We start from the raw sequence: 21,143 nt of genomic DNA, 5'->3' as shown, positions 1-21,143 counted from the left end.
AAACCTCTCGTGGTTGGTTCCTTTTTCATTAGACCCTTTTTAGTTTGTACCCCGTAGATTTGACAATGTTAAGCTGAAAAGTGACGAACTGTCACTTTTTATTTATATAATCTATCAAACAAATCGTTTGAGCATGTAAAGATAATAAAAATGATTTTGGTTTCATTTTAAAATACTCAATTCAATCATTATTATTTTGGATTTTCCAATAACTGCATAAGAGCTTTATTAATTTTCCTGGAATATAGATTTTTTATGTGCTGAAAAGATATTTTACATGGAATCAACTGATGGAAGAGTTGAATATATTTTCCCCAGGATACAATCGTTCAATTCATCCTTATTGGTTTGCAAAAACAAACATGTTTAACGATGAAATCGCCATAATTAAATAGAATCAATGGTTTTTGATGATTGCGTTTAAACAATAGTTGATTAATTCACATCCATGTTTATTAAAAAAAAAACATATTTTTTTAAACAATCACAATGTTGTACTTAACATTTCTAATTGAATTTTCCACACTGATATCAATTGTTTTTTAGCACGCAACAATGTCAAAAAGTAATCATGAAAAGTGTAAACATTGATGTTACAACAATGCCATATCAGTGCCATGAAAAAAAAAATATTTCCAACATCGTTCTGCGAAATGCGAAAGCCCTGCGAGGAGGGTAGAATTAAATCCATAAATCAGAAATAATTAATACAGCACGCACTCGAACAAAGCAAATGATGCAAGTATTTATTTTTCAATATTGTGCATTATTTTTCCCCCATCAAAATGACATCCGTCATACGTGCCGCAGGAAATCTACCTCTGCTGCTGCTGCTGCTTGCTTTCTGGCCAGGTCGTTATAATGCGAAACGTGCCTGGTCTGGGTGCAGTGAACAGAGGTACATATGCAAACACAGTGTGAAGAGCATAGATGCACTGTAAAAAAAAATATTTTCGAAGGAAAAGTTTAATGATTGGTTGAAATCAAATCATTTGATCAACTTCTTTTAAACAAAATGTATTTTTTGTAAGTTGTTTAATCTATTCTTTATCAACTGTGCAATAAGTACACAGGTTATATCAAACACAGCAGCAGCAATGCAATCACTAAACTCTCACGGTCGCTAAAAACAAATCAAACCAAGTATTTGCTTATTTAATTAAACTTTAAGCTAGGAATCACCATATCATGGTGATTTGCCCAGTATTTTCTGTAACTCAGCATTTCTAAAAACAGCAGCTGACCAAAATCAAAACCACCAACCAAAAATGTCTAACAACAGAAAACCTAGCGAATTTTTTCGCTGTTTTCAGGAAGTTCTCTACTTCTCTGGAAAAAATGACAGTTGCCATTTTCACCTCTCATATCTTATAAGAGTGAACGAATATGAACCACCCTAGGTCATCTAAGACCACCCTAGTTGCTGTAAAAACCAGGTTCGACCACGTTTGTCCACAAACCAATTTTACCTGCATTTGAGCTCACTAAGAGCAGTTTTGATACTGATTAATGCGATATTCATGTAAATTTTCTCATAGAGCATGGTACAAAATCTCATAAAATGACTATTTTTAAATCGCTGTAACTTGGGTTTAAGAAAAACCCTTTTGAGATGTTATATTCATATTAAAGAAGAAGTTTTGAGCTTTCAGATGCACCGTGGAGCGTATTTTTTGTGTCCCCCTCGAAAAGATACAAACATTTGAAAAAGGCCTATTAAAAACTTTAAAAACGCTGTAACTTTTTACCAAAATGACCTAGCGACTTCGTTGACATTTCAAAAGACGCGTATTTTTATGCTCTAAATATGTCCCGAAGACACCAAAATTGCCAAAATAATACAAAAAGATACGCAATAAAAACACTTTTTTGATGGGCCACCCTACTGCTTTTCATATAAAATGCTGTAGAATGATCAGATTAAGAGATAGAGATTTGGTGTCTTCGACAAAGTTGTTTGAAATAGCTAGTACTACAATACTGTTGAAGAAAGTATACCTCTATCTCATCTAGAAGCGAAGATAGTTTTTGAAAATATTAGAAATTTTTGGACCACCCTAATATCGTTTTGACCAAAAGATGTAGAATTTCATTTTTAACAAATGCTTCTTAGACACCGAAGCTCGAAAATGCATCCCTGAAGCGGAAATAAATTATTCCTGCTAAATTTGCGTTTCCGACCACTGTGCAGAGGTTATTAACGTAACAAAACAAGCTTTTGAATTGAGTGAAACAAAGAAGCAAAATTTGTGTAGTTAAGTGGAATTAATCACTCAATTGAAATTTAATTATTTGCTGGATTATCAAAAAAGTCAACTATTCCAACGCTTAAGTAAACAAAACCAATAGTACGAAGGGGAATTCGTTTACAAACTTGTAAAAACAATCAGAATAATGTTTTGAAAACTTTACCAACCAAGTTTCACTCGTTGAGAAACTTCAATGTTACTTGTAAAATCATCCAATTCTCCAGATATTTATTTTGTTTTCGTTTGTTGCACAGCCTCCAGGCCAACTGATTTTTCGCGAATCTACCAAAACGATCTTCTCCGTCATTTTTTTTTTATTTCATTTATTTCATTTTTTAAGCATTACTTGTGTGAAGTAACAATCTTAAGCTGAGATGAGGACTACCTTTCAACAGCTGATTAATTCAAAGTTGGGAACAAAGTTTGCATGTGCTATAAGAATCGAGTAAATCCACTGAAGAAAAAAAATACAAAATAAACTTCAAGTAGAATCTTCCGGTTCATATTGGCAGATCGAAACAAAAATATCTTCTGGTTGATTTTGGAAATCTGCAGCTTTTTCTGATCTAGCAAAAAATCGCTGATTCTAGTGAAATTGATCCTCAAACAGATTTTTTTTACTGAACCAGTATTTTTTTGTACTGGTTCGATCAATTTTGACCGGTTTCCAAACCAGCGGAAAAGTAGCGATTCCTGGTAATTTTTCTGAAAGCTGAGAATATAGCGCCTTTTATCGCTAGTTTTAGCGTTCTTTCCGCTGTCAATTTTAAATTATATTTTCCACTTTTCTTCTAAAAAATAACTGATGACCTTATTACTAGGCTTAGTGATTTTTCACGCTCGAAAATCGCAAATTTCACGGGGACCTCAATTTCAAAACACCAAATTTCACGCAAATTTCGCGGAACGTAAAAAATGTTAAAATAACTCTGAAAATCCTATGTTAAAATCACAGAAACTACTTTTTATGCTAATATCTTCAATAAACTAAAAAAAAAACACTAAATTTGAAAAATCTCCTAATTTTCATAAAAGTTTCCACCTGGTTTATAGATGGGCTCTATATATATTTTGAAGCAAAATGTAGGGCACGTGTATACTCATTTACTGAACTGCTTTTTTAATATGCGAGAAATATATCACACTAAAAAATGATTAATATTACATTGAACGGAATTGCCAATATGACGTAATTATTAATCATGATAATCAGTTTTCGATGTAAAATTGCGTGTGTTTTGCTCCGAAATTGCTAAATTTCAAAGAAAATCCAACCCACCTAAGAACACCTAATAATAAAGCAATATCAACTTAATATTACATCTTATAAGATGCACATAGCTGGAGCGTGTTTTTTGATGTAATATTCTGTGTGATTTGCCTCAATTTCCCGTGCTCTTGATGCTTCTCTCTTGACCGTGCAACGTGACGGCCGCTATGTTGATTGTTGTGTTTGCGGTGATTGCAGAATTGTAGGCCACCGTTTGTCTTGATATTGTTTGATTTGGCCGGGAATTCCATCAGTTTTCAATTGAGCAGACATAATTAACGATGGCAAAGGTAGGTGGGAGTATTGTGTGCAAAATATCCAGGAATATAACAAGTGATCTTTTTTGTTTCAGGCCATTTTATCAACAAAAAAAAAAAGTTGAATAACCTGTTGGACGGTGAAATGTTCCAGATCAGTATGACTCACGACCACTTTTTGTAGCGCCTAGAACCGTGGTATTCTACGAGATTTGGCCAAGACCCAAGAGATGCGGAAGTGAACGGTTGCTGGTGCCACCGTACACGTTTAAAGTGGCCATGTCGATTGACTCCTGAAATCCGTGACAAGCTCGAAGAATCGTGACATTCCAAGGTGGAGAAACCTCTTGACCACGTAAAGATCCGGAACCAGAAGCAGCATGGAAATAACGGTGTGGCCAAATTGCTTTACTTCGTTTGCTGAAGATGGCCAGTTTCGGGGTTTTCAAGCCGTCAAGGAAGTGAGTTCATCGGAACCGGAACCGGAGAGCTAGAATGAACCAGGCCAAGTGCCAAGTGTCGCGAAAATCATGAAAAATATTCGTTTTGTTTTGATAATGTTCAAATAAATGATTAATTTCAGTATCCATGTATTTTCTCTTACTTATAATGATAATGCAATTCCAATAGGAATGGTTTCCAACCAAAATTACGTTTAGTGTAATTTTACACGACCATATCGACTGATGGTTGGCTCATGTAATATTCAAATCAGATGTAATTTTCTGTCTTATATGACGCTCCAGTTATGTGCATTGAAAAGACAGAAAATTACACGATTTTTTCGAAGTGTGATAGCTAAAAAGTTTTCACTTATTTATTTCTGTTATATCATTTTATATTTTATTGAAATTCATATCAAAGCAAGATTTAACAATCTTGTCAAGCCAAATGAGTTAGAATAAATTGAATTTCCTGCAACATTTAGCCCATTAAACATATTTTTAAAGTTTTTAGCTCACTTTTCAAAAACTCAACTTGAAATCAATTTGCAAAAATGATATATTTTTAAAAAAAATCGAAATTTTTATTCTAAATGAGAAAAGAAAGCAAAAAAAAGTATTTTTTAACTTTCATGGGAAGAATCCACCCACGTAATCAAATATCGTTAAACTTAAACAGGACTCAGAAAAAAAATCATATGTTTCAATATGTGATTAAATTAAATTAAAATTTAATTAAATAGTCTTTATGGATGAATTGTTTATTAAGTTGTTGCTTAAAAATTTTTTTTGAGAAAATTGATAAAAATTAAGAATTTCACGCCGTCCACGAAATTGTCAAAAATCACTTTTTCTATGGTAGTAATTAAACCAGGGTGTTCACTCGCTTAATTCTACAGTAGTTCATAAAATTATTTTTATTCCTTTTTGAGTTTGATGAATTATTTCGAGAAAAATCGTTACATTTTCACACAAACATAAAATTTCACGGGATTTCACGGATAAAGCCAAATTTCGCGGATTTCACGCTGTCCGCAAAATCGTGAAATTTCACTAACACTACTTATTACCGTCATTTTACCCAATAAAAATGAGAACACACGAAGAATTTGAAGAACAAAAATCTTGTGGATACCATAGAGATTTTCCCTCAACATCTTAAAAAATGGAGCATCAACAATACTTGTATAAATTTCGAGGCAAATTTTGAATTTTTGGACCACCAAAAAAAATTTTTGTTTTGAATTTTATACCTTTTTTCCGATCTGTAATATATATTTACAAATATCTTGCAACTTTGTGACAGTTGCAAAACTGTGGTGATGCATTTTGTAACAATTTGTTATTATTATTTTTTTCATAAGGCTGGTACAAATTTTATTTAAAGTTTTTGTCCCCCCCCCCTTCAAAATTGGCCCGAAAAATCAGGGGGCAAAAAAATATTTTTTCAAAAAACTTCAATATTTTATGAAAATTTAAGTGCAATTAGTTAAAATCAATTTAAAATGAATTCCCCTGCGTTTAGAATCATTTTTAGCATGTTTGGGTTAATTTAAAAATCCTTTGATTTTTTGAAAATTTTCGATGTCTACTATCGCTAAAGTTTTTTTTTCGCTAAAACTTTTGTTTTCGTCAAATTTTACATTTTTTGAAAACTTTTATTGCAAAACAACTGAACTAGTGTAAAATACATTTTTTGCAATTCCGTCGTGAAACGACTTACTTTTCCTGTCATTCTTGAACGACGAAATAGCCTACTTTTCTGTACCAAAAATAACAGAATCGAATAGCAACACTTTTCAAAATAAATGCTGAAAAGTTCTACTTTTCAGCACTCAAATGGGTGCTAAAAAGTTGAACTTTTCAGCACTTGTTTCGAAAAGTAACACTTTTCAACATTTTTTTGATTCAAACGATTTTTTGACAAAATACATGAAAATTTGAATGAATTGCAAAAAATATTGCATGGAACTCGTTGCAAAACTTGATTTTTCCAGCACTCTTCGTATTTATCCAACTCGGCGAACCTCGTTGGATAAATGTACGACTCTTGCTGAAAAAATCCTCTTTTTGCAACTTGTTGCATAAACTACTATTAAAACACTTTTTCCATGCAAATGTTGAAACTATGGCATGTTATTTTAATATTTATATTTTTTTATTTTTTGCCCCCTTCCTCGACTCCGGCCAGAGCCGAGGGACAAAAACTTTTAAAAATATTTGCATCGGCCTAAGTGGGCTTGAAATTTTTAATTTTAATCTACTAGAACCGTTGCGGCCCGGATAAAATGGCTTGCCGAGCCAAACGTTGGGCACATTGCTTAAAAATTGGACACTGTTTGTTGAATTGAATGGATCAATGAATCTTCATTGCAACAGTTACTACAGGTGTAACGGGCAATCAACGACTCAATCCGCCTAATATGGGGTCGCTGATCTCAAATTGATATTATGAATAACAAAAAATAAAAATTCGACTATCCGACATTCGAATCCTCCGGATAGTTATTTAAACTTCAGATAATCGAGGCTTCGGAAACACGAAACACTGGCTTTGTTAAGGTGATATCATGGAACAATTTAACTAAGCATATAAATTCTTCGTAATCACATTATTTCAAAACAATTAATTATGACTCTTCATTGTTATCCCGAACATAATTTTCTCGTTAGCTGCCTTTAAAAGTGGGTGAAATTAATGCCGACAAAGCCTCCCAAAAACACGTGCCGCAAACGCAAACCCCCACACACACAATGTCCAAAACCCCACGCACCATCATTCTGTCTACGCTGTATGCTAATATGAATTTTTCAAACTTCCCAAAAAAAACTCTCTCTTCATCGCGAACAAACATCATTTTTCTTTCTCGGTGCTTTCTTTTTGCCCTTCACCCTCAACACCTCAAAGCCACCGACGACCGACGACTCAGCAGCAGCAGCAGCACCAGCACGGGAATAACCCATTAAACCGCATAAGCGTGTAAAAGATTGACTTTTCTGTTGACACATACCACAATTTGAGAAGGAGGGGGGGAGGGGGAAGGCAAAATTGCAGCAGCAGCTTTTGAGCAAATATTTCAACACTTGCTTACCCGCCCCCCACTGTGAAAAAATCCGCTCCAGGTGGTGGCTCGTGAAATATTCAAAACATTATTTGTTTGTTGGTATTTTCACCGAGGGTAAATAACACGCTAATAAAACTCTGTTATGCTCTGCTGGGTGGAGGCGACCAAGTTACGGTCCCAAGGAGGCTTACCACACACACTCACACAAACCATCAAAAAGCGTTTTTAATTTCCTGCGTACTTTAGCACTAGGGTACCCCTTCCGCAAGTTGGTCACCCACCACCAAGGACTCACTAATTTAGTCCGAAACAAAAATCGACCACCGAATCCACTGCCGATAAAAGCTTTCGTGCGAAAAGAAGGGGGGGACTACTTAATCCGTTTCAGCACCGTTTGTACGGTATACTTTGTAGAGAACAAAAACAATGATTTCACTCACCCCCACGCACGAACTCCCTCAACACCGGGGGAAAAGTTTTCCTTCCCAAAGCTTGCGAAAAATCCTCACGCCAACGCTTCACAGTCACTGTCGTCACACACTGACTGACGCACGCAAACACGCGAGAGAGCGCGCGCCAAAAAAAAAGGAATCCTAGAGCACGTTGAACTTGGAAAAGTTTTCAAAAGTCCGAAAAGTCACCCCAGTAGAGGCCACACACTATCCTCAACAAGTAGTACAACGCGTCGCGGTAGAACACTCGGGAGAAAAAAATGCGCGCGCGCTCGATCAATCGACCGTCGTAGTAGGCCAAGAAAGGGTCCAAGACACGACCGCACGGGACCACGCACCAACCAACAATGCGAACCTCAACGCAGCATACTTGGATTGCTGGATGGACACACAGCATTCTTGCGAGCAGCGTTGCATCCGTCGTCGCACATAAAAGCTCACCGGCTGTGGTCCTGTGGAGAGCATAACCGCTCATTCTTCTCTCTCGCGTGAGCAATGGTGAGAGAGACTGACCCTCGGCGAGGGCGTTCGGACATTGCACCGCACTGGATTACACCGCAACGACTTCAGGACAAGGAGGTAAACAGAGAGCAACATGCTAGATTCTCTTTAGTTGAGAGCGCGAGCATAATGATCGGAGCGCACGTGAGGAGAGCGGTTGCACATCTTGCGTTTTAGGTTATGTCGGCATACCGGAGTTTGGCTGCTGCTGGTGATGCAGACAAATTGTGTGTGTTCCCCACACCGAGTGGGTTGCCCAGCATGGTAGCGACCGGCGGTTCTTTGCCCGATATCGGACTGTGCCGCATGATGCAATCATAGCGCACAGCGGGAGTGAAAGTATCCACCAGATTCGACCCGGGTCTGGAGGGGGAGGGTAGGAGGAGGTTGGGTCGGAGGATTCTCGGCTGAAATAATGGATCGGAAATATCCAGCTAGGAAGAAACGGATGATGGAGAACTTTAATTGCGAGTGAAGTGCCATGCTGCTCCATTCAATAGGAAATGTAAAAGTGTGATAAAACACTTCTGGAGCAACATTTGAAAGGGGCGGTACGACATTGCTCTTACGGCCTTTCATAACACGCGTTTAACTGGGACAAAAAGCCGTAGAGCAATGTCGTAACACCCCTTTCAAATGTTGCTCCAGAACTTAACGTACTGGTAATAAACATCTTCACGCATCCTTACGTTGCAAGACCTTAACATGTTGAGATATCAGAGTCGAATAAAACAATACCTCAACCCTAACTGTCACCAATCTTCTGAACAAATCCATTAAATTCAGAAACGTGCATAGCTTTGATATAGGTAATTCCTTAAAAATTGATCATAAAAAGTACAACCCAAAATTGTCACTTCTGTTTTCATTTCCAAACCAAGCATGAATCTAAGTTTATACTTCCGTCTGGCAATCATTAAATAAGCACCACTCCAAAAAAGGAACTGGTTTAGTGCTTGCCAAATTAAAAAAAATTCCGGCAATTCAAGTCGTCACCCACAAATGAACCATAAGCAACTTTAAAAATCCTCGAGACACCTTAGTATAGATCTAGGCTGTGACTAACCTTTTTTGTATCCAATGCATTTTGGAATGCCAAATGCCTCTTAGTTTTGCTTGGTTCAAGTACCTAATAGTTTTTTTTTCCAGGCTTCAAAGAAAAAAAATGCCAAAAAATAACCAAAACCACTGTTTTTTCATCATTTCGTCACCGTCGTGCTAACTTGTCGTACGTGCATTTTAGGCCAAATTGAGTTAAGAACGCCATTTTGTGCAGCTCACATTGCCTCAACTTTTGACCTTCTCAGATCCTCAAAATTCGATTTCAATCCTGAGATATTCAACGAAATCCGAAAAAACTCCGTGGATTTTTGTCACTTGACATATGAAAGAAGTTTCAATCTTGTCGTGCTATCTTGTCACTCCCTGAAAATTGTTGTAAGTTGCGTGCTTTCGTTTTGGTTTATTCAAGGTCGAACATTAAAACGCGTTTTTTCTCGGAACGTCGAAATGGCGGGTGCAACAAGATAGCACGACGACGTCGATTTGTATTTTGAAATTCGCTGTAACTTCACAAGGATTGGACTTAGGACAATGATCAATATTGATAATTTTATGCGTTCGGTTTTTAAAAATGTTGACGTCAAGAGCACTTTAAAATGTTATAGTAAATGATTTTTGTATTTTTTTAGGAGAGTTGCTACATCATACCGAGTCACGTACACACAAAAAAATATTTCCGAATGTTACATCATTTATGATGTAACACTTTTGCACGTCATTAAACCTTTAAATTTAAATGCAATTTGATGTAAATTTGCAACAAATTATACGTAAAAACATGATTTTACGTGTGATTCAACCGATTACGTCGAATCTCAAGTTTACATGAACTGAGTTCACATGTGATTCATTTTTTCCGTGTCGAGTAAATTCACATATTTTTTTCTGTGTAGCCCAGTGGTAACGCTTCCACCTCTCAAGTGGTAGATCGGGGTTCAAATCTCGGCTAGGACCAACATAACTGCACCCAAAGTTATGAACGAGGGGATAGTACTCACGAAAAGAAACGAGAGGAAAGTGCTATTTTGCGAGAGTATAGTCCTCTCACGTGTTCATTCGTTCATTGGAACAGTTCATCCTATTGAGTGGCTTATATGGACACATGACCGCCACTTAGTGGTGGCCCATACGGCAAAGGCACGGTTCAATATGCCGAAGATAATAGGTTCGAGTCTCGGTACCGGTACTTTTTTTTTATAGATGAACTTTTTTTGAAGATGAACCCATGAGTAAAGTACTCTCGGTTATTTCGGGATTTAACCTTAACATGTTAACATTAAGTTGATTCTGTTACTGAATCCGCTGTGTAAATGCCGGCCCCGATACTCTTCATGGGTGTTTTCATCAGGAACAGGGAAAGATTTACTTTTACTACATCTTACAAGCCCGCCTTTGTGCATCTAGCAGATGCGGCGAATGAAGCTAATGTAGGTAATCTCAAATACTCAAAACTTCTAAATTCGATATCTCTGGAACGAAACATATTCATTTCTGTCGATAAGTGATTCTTATTTAAAATTGTCCGGGGAATACGATGGTGAGGTCAAATACGGCCGTTTGAAGTTTTCAATTGCGTAATACAGGTAGAAAAAATAAATTAAATAAAAAAAAATTGATCACGGAAATGTATTCTACGTCCAGTTTTCTTCAAAATTGAGTCTAAGACCGACCATCTAAGATTTGTGGTTCGCTCCAAAATCGCCAAAAAGTCGATTTTTTGGGGAGGTACAAAAATGAAGGGGGTGGTCCAATTTGGATGAAATTCAGGATTCTTGCATGTTTTGATAGTACCAACAGCCCTGCCAAATTTGAGCAGGATCGGAGAAGGTAATTTTCAAATGCTGTTCCGCTTCAGATGGAATGATCCATATGCAAAAAACAGCAAGCTAAGAAAAACGCATTTGAACACATAACGCTACGTGTTAAGTAGTGCGTCCATCCCGGGAATTCCCGGGACAAAAATTCCGGGATTTTCCCAAAACCGGGAATTCCCGAATCCCGGGAATTTTCATAATTTGTCCCGGGAATTCCCGAAATTGAAAAAAAAAACAAATTTTGGTCTGGAAATTCTGATTTGGTTGTAGAAATAGTTGAATACATAGTAATCAATACGGATTTTGAAGCATTAAAATTTGTATTTGGCATATATCAGCTTTAATTTAAGATGATATTTTTTCAAATTCTAAATTATAAATATTATACCCAGTCTCCAAAAAAAAAAAAAAAAAAACACTTAAAATTCAATTGAAAATATTGAAAGCGACAGGCATTTTGTGGATCTGTGAACTAAAATTAAAAAAAAATCCCTAATAAGATTAGGGATTTTTTTTTAAATTTTAGTTCACAGATCACAGAAATTTTGCCGAAAAAAGTAAACACTTTGCGATGTTCTACAAAGTTGTTCCCCGGATCAAAACCTATAAGAAACCTATGAATAGGAAAATTTGATAGGGTTTTGGGAAATTTTCTATAAGAACATGTAAAAAGTTACAATTCTCCATATTAAATTGATTCAAGTTCCATACTAACTTCAGATCAAAACTGGAGCAACTAAACCTTAACCAAATGAGCTCAAATTTTCAGGCTAGCTTCTGGGGTCATAGAACTTTGAAATTCCGGTTGATGCAAACGAAATAGAACACTTGTAACCGTTGGTTACAATTCTTCAACGAACCTTCACTTTTCTACTTGATTCCGTACATACAACATCACACAATACATGGCAGTAGAAGGGTTTTCGTGCCGCTGTAACGAGATAGTCCTTGACAGCGATAGGGCAGGACTACTCGAATTGGGTGGAAAAGAAAATGGAGCTTTTCCCCTCCCGTTTGGTATTCGAGCGGGAAAATGTCTTCTTGGCCCGCCGATGTTTAGCATCGGCCTCTTTTGCCTTTCAGGCGTCCGTGTGTTTAGTCGTGTCCGTTGTACCAGTACCGTCCTCTTTGTGCTGTGTACGTTTTCGCCTTCCGGAAGTGGAAGTGCCCACACGGAAGTCTAGTTCCGTCGGCGCGACGGCACACGGGAACCGGTGAACCTAGCCTCGTGAGTGCGCAGGAGCCGTTGGCTACGTTTTATCGTCAAGCACCGACCCGAATCTCTGGCGCGCGGCGCCATAATCGTCCAGGAGATTATCCCCTCTCGGCACGCCCAAAACAGTGGACTCTGGGGCTGCCGAATCCGCCACTGAGGGAAGACGCCTGCCGCAAGTAGGCCCAGCAACGCCCGCTGGCCTACCTCTGCGTTCCAGCCCAACCCAGCAGCAGCTCAAGCCATCCGGAAGTCAACGATCAACCAGCAGCTCAACGACATCCCCCCCCCCCCCCCACGGGATCGCGGCGGCACAGTCGAGGGCGCTCCTGTGACCGGCCTTGGAGCAGGTGAACGCCGAAGGCGTTCGAGGATTGGAGTGGAGTCAGCGAAGCCTCGCTGCGAGTCCAGCTGCTGAACGGTACGTTGCCCCTGAAGTGCCTTACATTCCCCACACACCCACACCCTACACTTATCCAGAAAATACACGTTTTAGTTAGAAAATTGTGGTTCTTGATTTTTATTTCATCCGTGTCTCATTTGAATCGCTGAGTAGAAATGCCGACCCTGAGTGATGAGTAGTCAGTAGCTTCGGTCTACGACTACCTGTAAGTAGATGGTCTCTGCCCTGAAAAAGGAATGAGCTAGTCCACCTTGATACTGAAAAGTCATTAGTTTCACACTTTTGTCTTTTCATATATCCATGAACCACCCTTAGGCTAAGTTATTTAAAAACTATCGTCCTTGTTTAGATTGAAGTGTAGATTGCCACCAATTATTATTATTAAGCTTATCCTATGATTTTAAGCTTGAAAACTTATCAAATATTATGAAAACATATGACTTTTTCAAAAAATTCCCGGGATTTCAAAAATATTTTTCCCGTTTCCCGGGAAATTCAAAACCCGGGAAAATTGGACGCCTTAGAACAAAGTACTGGATGCTTTAGGCTTTTCTGAAAGAACACACGATTTTGATCCAAACGCCATGAAAATGCATATTGGAAATTTATGTGATCATGGGCAGTAGGTTTACCACTAATAATGTTCTATACTCAAATCGATCCAGGAAGTCTTCATTTTTCATTGGCAACATGTTAAATTTAAATTTTTTTTTAGATTTCTTTCTAAAATCCATTGAAACCGATACCATCATCTTGATATGTGCCAATGTACATGTTATTTTAGTAAAATAAATATGGCTAATTTCAAATTCCATGTGAAAACTCAATTTTATATCTTACATTACTATTTCAGCTACTGTCAACATGTGTAAGCTTCCAAATTGCATTGTTTTATAACAGCAATTAACATGTAAAATCGGCAAAATCAATAACTTTCATCTATTTTACTATGTGACGTAAGTGCCATTAAGAAAAAAAGCATTTTAAATTAAACGCCATTGGTGTATCAAATTTACATTTTTTCAAAAAATAATCTTAAAGCCGCTTCAATATTTGTATATAAACAAAAAAATGATTTTTGTGTAATTTTAATAATTTTGTGTTATAAGATATTGTTTTTGAAATATCGGAATCAAAAATACATGGCTTCATCATTATATCACTGAATGTTTTTCAATAATATCTAAAATGTTTGTGTAGTATCCAATTAGAGCAAATTAAAGGTATTTTGATATGAGTGCAAAAATCCTAAACACGTATTCTCCACCGTGCTTCCATCCCGAAGAAAAACATCATTCAGAAATGTTTTCCCCGTGCAATGTGTGAAAGCACTCAGTCGAGCTGATCAAAGAACCTTCTGCGAACCCCCTGTCGTGCCACCCACTCACTGTGTGCAATGTGTGAACCGGAAATGCTGTTTACCGTTCTCTTGCATTGCTCTTTTTTCGTCTGTTCGTAAATTAGGAGAAAAAAATCGATTCACAACATGTACGGTGTGCGCACACAAATCGAATAAATTGCATACAGAAATGATATTCTAGAGCTGCAAACTCAGTGGCGTTACCGATTGATGTAGTAATTCTTACTGAGTGATAGAGCATCTGATATGAAACCAAAGGTTCAAAAGTATAAAATGAAAGTTGTTTTTACTAAATTGTGATTTTCTGTAAAAAAAATACTTTCATAAAAGGATATTGAATAAACGAATCACACTCAAGGCAAAAAGGTACCAACTTCCAATGAATCGAGACGCTGCCGGTGAGTGTATTACACCTTCCTTCCTTTACGGTGGACCATAATCCGTTTCCTCTCATGAGTCTCATGATCATCGTCAAAGTGCCCAACAACTGCAATGGAACGTGTCAGTGTGTGCGCTGCTGGGACAACAGAACAAGTTGGACTCTGGCTTCCAATCCGCATGTCGTCGGTATCACCCGGGGACCGTGTTATAATTCCGTCGCGTCCCGCCTGGTGCCCTACCCGGGATGGCCAGAGAACGCCAGACTGAGGACAGACACGCGGATACACCTTCATATGTGCAACATATTATACGAATGTATGTGGGAAGAGGCAGCAGCACATTTACTCTGTCGTTTTTTTTTTTGCTCTTCCAACAGCAGCCTCCAAATGCCCGTCGTATCGCTCGAACAAAATACGATGCAAGGAGAGAGCGTGGAAAGAGTGCTCAAAATAAGTCAAGATAAAACTAGATTTTTATAACCTCCTTAAATTCCTCAAAATTTGCGTTCGGAACTACAAAAAGTTATTTCTTCTTTACAATGCATTTTTTTATTTTGATATTAAAAGCATAGCGTGTAATTTTTTCAGCAATTGAGAAACAGACAATAAGAAATCTTTGTTCCTATGAAAGCAAGGGTTGGTTGGCATATTCAGACTTCAGTTATTTTGCAAACAAAAGTTAATAAAAAATGTTTGTTATTTCGTTTGTTAAAAAGGAATTAACTTTGAAACTTCACCTCTAGAAATAAATGTTGCGGAAAAATTACCAAAACTGCAATAAAAAATGTCTCTTATTAAAAAAATTGGATTATTGCAGATCAAAAAAAATCAAACAACCACTTGTTTTTCACATTTAATTAATCGCAAAAGTCATTAAAAATATATTTATAAAAAATATAAAATGCACTACAACAAGAATATCCAAGTACTGAAAATATGTGTGATTTTATTTGATGACTGATCAAATAGAATAAGATATGGCCACACCCCATGTTACACTTTCTGCCAGATAACCCTTCGTAAATATGTTTATTTTGCATTTGGCACGTTCATACGTTTCTCCCTTCTGTCTACCGCAGGTGCCTTGGAAATGGCCCTTACGTCTGCGGAATAAAACAGCACTCAGTATTCAATATTTCCTGCTGAATAGTCATTAGTCGACACATTTTTGCTGAGGTAAGCAAAATCCGGCAGTTAATCTATTGATTCTGTAATACGCTTTGCTTGATTTGGAAATCCCTATTATATCGTCGTTTGAGTTATTCTGAATACAAAGAATTTCTCGAGCGAATAACACAATTACAGATGTTCAGATCACGAGTAACAGCTTCAAAGACGAGTGATGTAAAGACAATATGGAATAATGAAAGCGATTTATACCACTTCCCTTCATTGTTTCATTATCATCAAGTGCCAATCGCATTCATTCAGCACAGACAAAACGTCGTCGTCTTCTTGATTCTTCTCGCAGCACACGACAATAAAAGGTGGAACAAAATCGTTGAAATATTAATGAACGATGTCCCCGTCCCGTCCGCGTGTGCGCCACTTGAAAAATGCTGCTCGAGGAGAAGGAGTCATGCTCTATACAGCTATCAGAGCGCTTGATAAAACGTCAATTATCGCTGTATCCGGCGCCGTAAACTATATCTGTGTCACGACTGATGCATACCAATTGAATGTTCCCTCATACCTGAAGTACGCCTTATTCTCTAGGAAATTTGCGATCAATAAGCTTTATTTAAAAGCTGCTTTACTAAAATATTAATTCAAGGCATCCAAAACAGAGCAAAACATATCTTATTTCAATAGATTTTTGCCCTTAAGGAGCGTTCTTCTATAACGTAATGCAAACATTTACATTATTTTTTTTAATTTTTATATGAGCTTAAACAACTGTCAGACCCCTCTTATGTCCTATGTAATACTTAACTTATAAAGTTTAGTGATTTTCTTAATACATACCTCTTTTATATCTAGATTTTCTTTTTAATTCCTTTTGTAACCACCATAACACTTTTTAAAATTAAACTAATAAATAAAAAAAAACAGAAAATCAATGTCTTTGAAGTAAATTTATAAAAAAAAATCCAATACTTTTGAAAAATATAATAGGGATGGCCAAGCTTGGTCATGACTTCTATATGCATAAAAAGTCACGTTGTCAACAAAAAATCAAATATGGTGGCATTATCTCGAAAACGGTGCACCATACTGAAATTTACATCACTTCTAAATGAATTTTGACCAACTTGTGCCATAGATCAAAATTGGTATTTTTTATCACCTAAACTTAGTACAACAAATCCAAAAATAACATTTTTTTGTGGAAAAAGTTAAATTTAACAGTAGATTTTTTTTTTGAGTGAAATTTTTTTTTCTGAAATTTTTAAGCAATACCTTCAACTTTGCTGGAGACACCAAACCGATCAGAAAATTCGTTATCAAGATAAAGATTTTTCAATATTTTAGTAGCTTTTTTTTTAATTTATATTTATTCAGATTTTTTTCCATGTACATTCATTCAGTTAAAATATTATTGAGTGTCCAATCACAATCGATGACTTTTCACCTCAATTTTAAATACTAGCAATTTTCATTTATTCATGAAATATTGTAGCTTTTGCTATTCAGTGATTTCAAATGTAGGAGATCCTACATGTACAAAAGGGATACCTTAAAAATAACTTATAAACTATATAAAGAGCGATATTTTAGTAGCTTTTTTGTTTAAATGTTCTGTAAAAAAAATGGAGACTTGTACGGACGAACTAATAATGCAATTGACTTCTTTGGTCATAAAAAATACACACAATGTTTCATCAAAATTAAAAAAAAAGCCCAACAAAACCGTCGACCGAAGTCTAAGATAATTGCTTGCGTACCTTTTTAAATTGCAGTAATCTAGTGTTTTCTATAACGACTACAGTTTACTTCATTAAATTCAATTAAAACTTCAGATTAAAATAATTATTACATAAGATATCATGTTTTTGAATTAGAAAGTCCTGTATTGCTAAGCAAATGTTTTACTTATCCATCCAATTTCTACAATATGTTGCGTCAGAGCACAGTAGACCTTGAAACTTAAAGAAATAATTTCAAAAATTTCAAAAGGAAAATAAGTAAATGTTCCAAATTGAATGCATGTCCAAAAAAACAAAGGCAGTTCTAAAATCATAAAAATCATCGTTTTTGAAGTTTTTGAAGCTTTTGAAGAAACACATTGATCAAAAATCTGTGTTTTTATTGCCTTAGTTCAATATTTCTTTAAAGGAGAATGGGCAAATTTGGTCCAAGGATGTACACGAACGGGACCAACTTTTTTCGAAAGATCTCACCGAGACATGAAAAAAAGTCTTCTGGACCAACTCTCTAAACCCCGGGGTTCAAAAGTTACAAGTTGTTGAAGTTTGAGCATTTTGGGTTAAAATGTACAAAAAATCGTATTTTTGCTATTTCTAAAATCATTTATAAAATCTCTGTTTCATTATGGATTTTGATTTTCTTGACTTCATTCGACGCGTATCAGCAAAAACTGTGAGTTCTGATATGTCTTAGCATGATTGAAACATGATTTCTCTTGTTTTTATCCGTTTGAACCGTTTGTGCAAGAGGCATCCCATTGAAACAAGTCGAAACTTCAAGGTTTTGAAACCGGATCCGACCCAGACTGCTTCAGTGAGTATGGAAGGCTTGAGTGCAATGTTGTAACAACTTATTGGGATGGTCTGAGTCATCCGAGAACTCCTTGGAGTTGAGACCGGTGAGTCTACCGCCGTAACAAGCAAGATGTCGGCGGTTTTGACAATGGATCATACCCATGGCTTCAGTGATTATGGTAGACTACTATGCTGATGTGTTGGAGTGTCCTGGGTTCTCCTATGACTCCTGAAGTTAAGATCTGTGGGTCTACTACCGTAATAATCCAAATGTCGACCGGTTTTGACAACGGAACATACCCGCATAGCTTCAGTGAGTGTGGTAGACTACTTTGCTTATCTGTTAGGATGTCTTGGGTCATCCAAGGACTTCCTGGAGTTATGATCTGTAGGTCTACGGCTGTTAAAGGACTCCTGGAATGGTCCAGAACACCCCAACCTAACAGCAATACAGTCTGCCATACTCACTGAATCTTTGCGGTTATGATGCGCGGTTAAAATCATCGACCTTTTTCTTGTTACAGTGACCCAAATATCTAAACTCCAGGAGTCCTAGGATGACCAAAGACATCCCAACACATCAAAAAGCAGTCTACCATACTGTCTGAAGCTATGCGTGTATGTTCCGGGTCAAAATCGTCAACCTCTTGCTTGTTACGGCTGTAGCTCACAGATCATAACTCCAGGGAGTCCTTGGATGACCCAAGACATCCTAACAGATAAGCAAAGTAGTCTACCACACTCACTGAAGCTATGCGGGTATGTTCCGTTGTCAAAACCGGTCGACATTTGGATTGTTACGGTAGTAGACCCACAGATCTTAACTTCAGGGAGTCCTAGGAGAACCCAGGACACTCCAACACATCAGCATAGTAGTCTACCATACTCACTAAAGCCATGCGGGTATGATCCGTTGTCAAAAACCGCCGACATCTTGCTTGTTACGGCGGTAGACTCACCGGTCTCAACTCCAAGGAGTTCTCGGATGACTCAGACCATCCCAATAAGTTGTTACAACATTGCACTCAAGCCTTCCATATTCACTGAAGCAGTCTGGGTCGGATCCGGTTTCAAAACCTTGAAGTTTCGACTTGTTTCAATGGGATGCCTCTTGCACAAACGGTTCAAACGGATAAAAACAAGAGAAATCATGTTTCAATCATGCTAAGACATATCAGAACTCACAGTTTTTGCTGATACGCGTCGAATGAAGTCAAGAAAATCAAAATCCATAATGAAACAGAGATTTTATAAATGATTTTAGAAATAGCAAAAATACGATTTTTGTACATTTTAACCCAAAATGCTCAAACTTCAACAACTTGTAACTTTTGAACCCCGGGGTTTAGAGAGTTGGTCCAGAAGACTTTTTTTCATGTCTCGGTGAGATCTTTCGAAAAAAGTTGGTCCCGTTCGTGTACATCCTTGGACCAGCTCCCATACAAATTTGCCCATTCTCCTTTCAAGGCCTACTGTGCTCTAACGCAATATATTGTAGAAAATGGATGAATAAGCAAAACATTAGCTGAACAATACAGGACTTTCCAACTTTAAAACAATATATCTCAAGAAATATTCAATTTACCAAGAATTTTCAATTGAATTTAATGTTAAAAAAAAAACTCTCAGCAACCGGATGCAACAGTCGGTTTTCCCGTAGGTGCTCCTCCAAAGGGTTAAAAATGCATTTTAAAACATCAAGCGAAAAAAATGTCATATCTGGCAACACTGTACGTGAATTTAAAGTACGGCATTGTACGTCCAAAAATCTTCAAATTTGCTTACCCAAAATATGACTTTTTGTTAAATTTCCTCATTTTAAAAAAGAGTTTTTTCAAACATACTGTAGAGAACAGGACAAATAGGAAAATAATTTTATATCAATATGATCAGCAAAATTGATGTTGATAAGAACAAGGTTCGTTTGCAGACTTTTTAATTCATTCGGGTATTTTTGGCATCACTGCAATTGTTTGCGAGAGAAAATTTTGACGTTTGAGGTGAGTGAGCGGATACGACAGCGTTTGACGTTTGCCGTCAGAGTGGGAGCGCGACTCTTGCATGATTCATTCTGTTGGATAAATTTGTAGATGACGGATGTGTTATTGTTTCAAGTTCTTTGGAAGAGTTGAAAAAGCAAACTTTTGATTACTTGTTTACGTTTACTACATGGCGCAGTCGGTAGGTGAGTATACTGTATTGCGGAGTAATTGTGGTAATGTGAAAGGGTGAATTACCCAACCAGCTAAAGAGAGCTGAAGAAACAGTTGGCGAATATCCCAACAAGCTAAAGAGAGCTAACACTGAAAAAAAGGTTGACGAATGCCTCAACCAGCTAAAGAGAGCTAACACAAAAAAAGGTTGACGAATGCCTCAACCAGCTAAAGAGAGTTTGAATGAAAAAAAAGTTGGCGAATGCCCCAACTAGCTAAACAGAGCAAAAAAAAAAATAAGAAAAGAAAAAAAAACAGTTGGTGAATGCCCCAACTTTGTTGGCTTTACAAACATTATTTTTGTGTAATACATGAAAGGTTATTGGGCGTAAGTTCCCAACAACGCTGATCTTGACCCTGAAGGAGGATTAAGAATACTTGAAATGATTAAACAGTTTACTAAAGTAAACATCTAAAAAAAAAAAAAGAAAAACGTAGAGAAAAAAGTTTTCAAATGAGTTTGAGAATTCAAGTTGAAGTCAAATCCTGACGGCCTTATAATTGTGTTGAAAATGAAATTACAAGTAAGGTATGAGAATCGGTTTCAGAACTTCGATCAGTTTTGAAGTATCAATTGGGTTGAAAACTAGAAACCTACTCAACTGAAGATTGAAACTCAAAAAGAAGGAATAAATTAAAGTTATGTCAAACTATGAGATTTCATGAAGTGAAATAATTTGCAATTAATTTGAGAATATTGAAGTTACTATTGTTTGAGCTAGATCGAATGAAGATCAAAGAAGAAATGGATAAGAATGATTCTAAAATTGGTTTGAGAATTTCAATCAGTTTGGCGTTA

The 21,143-nt window shown here is 36.8% G+C and overlaps 1 protein-coding gene across 1 annotated transcript in view; it reads right to left on the bottom strand.

Annotated features, from left to right (window-relative positions):
• Positions 1–8,101, bottom strand: part of LOC6031468 — a 110,876-nt gene extending 102,775 nt beyond the window's left edge. The window contains exon 1 of the mRNA XM_038250511.1: positions 7,725–8,101. The gene's annotated coding sequence lies outside the window, so the exon portion shown is untranslated. The remainder of the gene's footprint in view (positions 1–7,724) is intronic.
• Between the last annotated feature and the right edge of the window lie 13,042 nt (positions 8,102–21,143).

This window comes from Culex quinquefasciatus, chromosome 2 (assembly GCF_015732765.1).
Source record: "Culex quinquefasciatus strain JHB chromosome 2, VPISU_Cqui_1.0_pri_paternal, whole genome shotgun sequence".
In the NCBI taxonomy this organism is placed as follows: domain Eukaryota; kingdom Metazoa; phylum Arthropoda; class Insecta; order Diptera; family Culicidae; genus Culex; species Culex quinquefasciatus.
This window is presented reverse-complemented; position numbering and strand designations above follow the sequence as displayed.